Source organism: Lampris incognitus, assembly GCF_029633865.1.
Source record: "Lampris incognitus isolate fLamInc1 chromosome 5 unlocalized genomic scaffold, fLamInc1.hap2 SUPER_5_unloc_1, whole genome shotgun sequence".
Classification (NCBI taxonomy): domain Eukaryota; kingdom Metazoa; phylum Chordata; class Actinopteri; order Lampriformes; family Lampridae; genus Lampris; species Lampris incognitus.
Window position 1 is genome coordinate 416898 of NW_026611071.1, and position 6747 is coordinate 423644.

Consider the following 6747-nt stretch of genomic DNA (forward strand, 5'->3'; position numbering starts at 1 on the left):
TGAGGACGATCTATGCCTTACAGAGCACTTACACCTGAGACTGAAAGACCAGCGGTACCTTGAGACTCACAACAGTCTAAAGGATCACAACATTCTTCAGAAAGTGTAAGTACATGATTAACACACTATTTACACACCTTCTACCAGATGATTAACACTATTTACACACCTTCTACCAGATGATTAACACTACTTACACACATTCTACCAGATGATACACACCTTCTACCAGATGATTAACACTACTTACACACATTCTACCAGATGATACACACCTTCTACCAGATGATTAACACTATTTACAAACCTTCTACCAAATGATTAACACTATTTACACACTTTCTACCAGATGATACACACCTTCTACCAGATGATTAACACTATATTTACACACCTTCTACCAGATGATTAAAACTATATTTACATACCTTCTACCAGATGATTAACACTAGTTACACACTTTCTACCAGATGATACACACCTTCTACCAGATGATTAACACTATATTTACATACCTTCTACCAGATGATTAACACTATTTACACACCTTCTACCAGATGATTAACACTATATTTACATACCTTCTACCAGATGATTAACACTATATTTACATACCTTCTACCAGATGATTAACACTATTTACACACTTTCTACCAGATGATACACACCTTCTACCAGATGATTAACACTATTTACACACCTTCTACCAGATGATTAACACTATTTACACACCTTCTACCAGATGATTAACACTATTTACACACTTTCTACCAGATGATTAACACTATTAACACACCTTTTACGAGATGATTAACATTATTTACACACCTTCTACCAGATGATTAACACTATTTACACACCTTCTACCAGATGATTAACACTATATTTACATACCTTCTACCAGATGATTAACACTATATTTACATACCTTCTACCAGATGATTAACACTATATTTACATACCTTCTACCAGATGATTAACACTATATTTACACACCTTCTACCAGATGATTAACACTATATTTACACACCTTCTACCAGATGATTAACACTATATTTACACACCTTCTACCAGATGATTAACACTATTTACACACTTTCTACCAGATGATACACACCCTCTACCAGATGATTAACACTATTTACACACTTTCTACCAGATGATACACACCTTCTACCAGATGATTAACATTATTTACACACCTTCTACCAGATGATTAACACTATTTACATGTCTTCTTCCAGATGATTAACACTATTTACATACCTTCTACCAGATGATTAACACTATTTACACACCTTCTACCAGATGATTAACACTATATTTACATACCTTCTACCAGATGATTAACACTATTTACATACCTTCTACCAGATGATTAACACTATTTACACACCTTCTACCAGATGATTAACACTATCTACACACCTTCTACCAGATGATTAACACTATATTTACATACCTTCTACCAGATGATTAACACTATTTACATACCTTCTACCAGATGATTAACACTATTTACACACCTTCTACCAGATGATTAACACTATTTACATACCTTCTACCAGATGATTAACACTATTTACACACCTTCTACCAGATGATTAGCACTATTTACACAATTTCTACCAGATCATTAACACTATTTACACACCTTTTACCAGATGATTAACACTATTTACACACCTTTTACCAGATGATTAACACTATTTACATACCTTCTACCAGATCATTAACACTATTTACACACCTTCTACCAGATGATTAACACTATTTACACACCTTCTACCAGATGATTAACACTATTTACACACTTTCTACCAGATGATTAGCACTATTTACACACTTTCTACCAGATGATTTCCAAACTGGGAAATAGTGCAGCGGTATTCTTTATAAGGTTGGGGATACCACCTGCAGTCAGCTGAGACTGACAAAGTCACTTAGATGAGTGATGAAACGTGTTTCCTGCTAAACGTAGTGTCCAGATGAACCGATTCAATTTTTTCTGGGATTTCTACACCTGGATTTTTGAGCACTTATTGCAGTGCCCGTTCAAAACGAATTTGACCTGTTGTAGAAATTTGTAATCTGAGTGTGGGGACAGTTGATCTGAAGTATTTACTACAGTGACGTCATCACGTCTGTGCATTTGACGAACATTAGCCGAAAGAACGAATGACTGCGCAAGGTTCGAATATACGTGAACTAGCTCGTGGAAGAGGGAGGGATTAGTAAAGAGAGGGAGACCCAGAAAGAGAGAGAGGGGCAGGGAGAGAGAAAAAAAGAAAAGTGTGACTGAAAAAGTGAAAGAGGGGGGAAGTGGTGAGCACTCTAATTTGTTTGAGCTCTACAACGAAGCGGCGGTCGTCTGAGAAGGAGTTTGTTTCACAGCGACGCTGACATCGTCTGAGCCGCCACTTCTTTTATTATATTTAGGGGCTTCTTCTATTCTTATCATTTTGCTACCTCCCTGTTTTTACTACCTCACTTATTTATGCTAAATGTTGTTTGTTCTTGTTTTTAGCTTTTTAAAAAAAAAAAAATTAATCATTTACCTTGTCTAGTGTTGCTGGTCTGAGAGTTACCAGATAAAATGTCGTTGTTTGCACACAATGGCAGTAAAGTATCTTATCTTATCTTTCTTATTATTCTTTTTTTTCAGATCCCCACAGTTGTTGTTTATCATCTCCATAAAATCGTCCTGCATCTGAAAAGCAGCCACAGCAACCATGTCGTTCCTGTACGTGGACCGCAACCTGGTCAACAACCCCTTGGCACAGGCTCAGCTAAAAAAGGCTCTGTATGATGAGGCCAAGGTCCATGAACTGCAGGTGCTCGAGATGAAACAGAAACACAGCCAGGCCTTTGACGAGCTCAATGAGCAGCTTAAGCAAGCTAAGAGGAACAAGGTGTCTGTAGACAAGGCCAAGGAGGCTCTGGAGTCTGAGAGGAATGAGCTTGCCATAAAGTTGCAGATACTGATGCAGAGTAAAGGAGAATCTGAGCATCACAGGAAGAAGGCTGAAGCCCAGGTCCAGGAACTGCTTGCCAAACAAGCAGAGACTGAGCATCAGCGCCAGGAGCTGGCTGAAAAGTTGACCAAGCTGGAAAGTGTCAATAGTGTGCTGAGTGATGTGGAGGGCAAGTTGATCAAGGCAAGAACATACTGCTCTGCTGTTGAGTCCCAGCTACAGGATGTCCAGGAACTGCTGCAGAAGGAGACACGCAAGAAGCTGTCTCTCAACACACGTATGCATCAGCTGGAGGATGAACAGAGCAGCCTGAGAGAGCAGCTGGAGGAGGAGGAAGAGGCCAAGAAATCTGTACAGAAACAGCTTTTCAGTGTGCAGGCTCAGCTTGCTGACATGAAAAAGAAAGTGGAGGCAGAAGCTGGCTGTCTGAAGAATGCTGAGGAAGGAAAGGAGAAGCTTCACAGGGAGCTGAAGGCAGCGCACCAGCGATGGGAGGAGAAGTGTGCTGCCTTTGAGAAGATGCACAAGACCAAGATGCATCTCCAGCAGGAGCTGGATGACCTGCACGTGGGCCAGGACCATCTCAGACAGATCATCTCCAACTCGGAGAAGAAGCAGAAGACGTTTGACCAGACGCTGACAGAAGAGAAGAACATCTCTGCACATTATGCACAGGAGCGTGACCGTGCTGAGGTTAAGGCAAGGGAGAAGGTGACTCATGCCCTGACTTTGACCCGTAAGCTGGAATCTTTTATCGACATGAAGAATGAATTGGACAGCAGCAATAAACTGCTGCGTGCTGAAATGAAGGAGCTGGAGAAGTCCAAGCGTGGAATGAGGCAGCAGCTGGATGAGATGAGGACCCGGCTGGAGGAAGTAGAGAATGAGCTGCAGGCCACAGAGGATGCCAAGCTGCGCCTGGAGGTCAAGATGCAGGCAATGAAGGCCCAGTACAAGAGGGACCTGGCAGGACGAGATGAGATGGGTGAAAAGAAGAAAAGGGCACTGATTAAACAGGTGCGAGAGATGGAGCTTGAGCTTGTGGATGAGAGGAAACAGCGTTCTGTCGCTGTGGCAGCCCGTAAGAAGCTTGAACTGTACCTGAAGGAACTGGAGGCAGCCACTGATATGGCCAAAAAGAACCGCGACGAGGCCCTTAAGCAGCTGAAGAAACTCCAGCCCCAGATGAAGGAACTTATCAGGAAGCTAGAAGACACTTGTATGTCCAGGGAAGAGATCCTTGCTCAGGCCAAGGAGACCGAGAAGAAGCTGAAGGGCATGGAGGATGACATGATCCAGCTGCAGAAGGAGTTGACAGCTGTGAAGCATGTGAAAAGACAGGCCCAGCAGGAGAGAGACGAACTACAGGGTGAGATTAACAACCAGGCCAGCAAGAATACGCAAATTGCAGCGGAGAAGAGAAGGCTTGGGGCGCACATTGCTCAGCTCGAGGAGGAGCTCAAGGAGGAGCAGAATAACACAGAACTGGTCAACGACAGGCTGAAGAGAGCCATGCTGAAGAATGACCAGATGAATGTGGCGCTTACTGCTGAGCGCAGCACCTCCCAGCGCATCGAGGGGGTTCGAGCCCAGCTGGAGCACCTGAACAAGGAGCTGAAGGGAATTGTCAAGTCCAAGTCCAGTATCTCCGCCCTGGAGACCAAAATCGCCCAGCCGGAGGATCATCTGTACATAGAGACCAGGGAGAGGCAGGACACCTCCAAGTTGGTCAGACGCATCGAGAAGAAGATGGAAGAAGTCATCGTGTAGGTGGAGGGTGAGATACGCAACACAGAGCGGTACAAAGACCAGGCAGAAAAGTTTAAATCTCGTATAAAGCAATTGAAGAGGCAGCTGGAGGAGGCTGAGGAAGAGGCACAGAGAGCAAATGCAAACCATAGGAAACTGCAGTGGGAGCTGGAGAATGCCGCCAGACCGCCTCAATGTTTCACCTCGGGTACAGCTCTGGGCAGGGCCATACAGCTCCATTCCAACGACAGCTCTCATAGCCATTAAAAGGGAGAAAGAAATCGACGAACAAATAAATAAATAAATAATAAAAAGGATACAAATAAAAAAAAAGAGAACGTTTAAGGCGCGCATTGTTCAGCTAGACGAGGAGCTCGAGGAGGAGCAGAATAACAAAGAAGTGGTCAACAACATGCTGAACCATAGGAAACTGCAGCGGGAGCTGGAGGATGCCACAGAGTCCGCGGATGCCATGAACCGTGAAGTTAGCACCACCTTCCTCTCACCATGTGTCAGATTGTTAGCCGTGCCGGTATTGAAAGCGACGAGGAAAAACATACCAGGTGTCATGATCTGTAATCTGTGCTCTCTCATGCCATGGTTTTTGATTCAACTGCGTCCGTGTGCCTGAATGACCTTCATTGCATGGCTTCATTCACCTCTGCCTTCTCCGATTGGCTGTCCAGTTTCTGCCCTGTCCTGCACCCAATCTCCCTGATGGGCCTCCATGGGGTATATATACCCCTTGGTTGCTCTGCTCTTTGTCTGGGGTTAATGGCCTCCGTCGGGGGGGTTGTTCAGCTGGATAACCAGCAGTCTGTTTCCCGGTCTGCTGGCCCTGAACCCGCTAGCCGACAGCCTGCCTACCGGCCAATAAACCACCAGTCAAGGGGTGGGGCCGAGCCGGCTCCAGCCCTGGACCCATTCTGGGGAACCCGCACAGTGGCCAACTCCTTCTACAGGTTCCTGTTCTGCTGGCCACCTCAGCCGACCCGTCGGGTTCAGCTGCCCAGCGTCCCCGAGCCTCAGCTGCCCAGCGTCCCCAAGCCTCAGCTACCCAGCATCCCTGAGTCTCAGCTGCCCAGCGTCCCCGGGCCGCCTATGAAGCCTGCTCCAAGAGCGGCTGCCACGCCGCCTCCGAGGTCTGTCTTCTGAATGGCTTCCTTGCCGCCTTCCATGCCTGTACCCCGAGGGGCTGTCTTGTCACCTTTGAAGCCTGTCGCCCGAGCAGCTAACTCGCTATGTCTGAAGCTTGTCCCCCGAGCGGCTGCTTCACCTCCTCTGAAGCCTGTCCCCAGAGCGGCTGCCTCGCCGCCTCCAAAGCCTGTCCCCCGAGCGGCTGTGTTGCCGCCTCCGAGGTCTGGTCCCCCAGCGGCGGCCATTCTGCCACCTCCGAAGTCTGTTTGCCCGACGGTCGTCCCGCCACCTCTAAAGTCTGTTTGCTTCGCGGCTGTCCCGCCGCCTCTGAACTCTTTGCCCAGCGGTTTTCCTGCTGGCTCTTAAGTCTGTTTGCCCAGCGGCCGTCCCGCTGTTTCCGAAGTCTGTTTGCCCAGCGGCCGTCCCGCTGCCTCCTAAGTCTGTTTACCCAGCGGCCATCCAGCCACCTCTGAAGTTCATTTGCGCAGCGGCCTGCCAGCTGCCTGCGGAGTCCGTTTGCCCAGTGGCCCTCCAGCCGCCTCCGAAGACTGTTTGCCTAGCTGCCCTCCAGCCACCTCCGAAGTTCTTTTGCCCAGTGGCCATCCAGCTGCCTTCCCGAGCGGCCCTCCAGCCATGGCGGTACTGTCGACATCGCTGGTCTTCGGGTCATCCATCTGCCCACCCGCTGGAGGTGCTCTGACTCCTGGTCCTGCATCCTGATCGCCCCCCCGATCGGTCCCAGCCCTCGGGCAATCCGCCTGAGATCCCTGGCCCCATTCGTCCTCCCACTGGGCCCCTCTGTCCATCCTCTGGGTCCTTTGGTTTTGGGACGTCTGGAATCTGCCCCTTGGGGGGGGGGGTGTTGTTCTGGTCTGTTATCTGGGCT

The 6747-nt window shown here is 47.5% G+C and overlaps 1 pseudogene; it reads left to right on the forward strand.

The window, feature by feature from the left end:
• Positions 1 to 2285: 2285 nt before the first annotated feature.
• LOC130131912 (myosin-9-like) lies at positions 2286 to 5303 on the forward strand (annotated as a pseudogene).
• The last annotated feature ends 1444 nt before the right edge of the window (positions 5304 to 6747 follow it).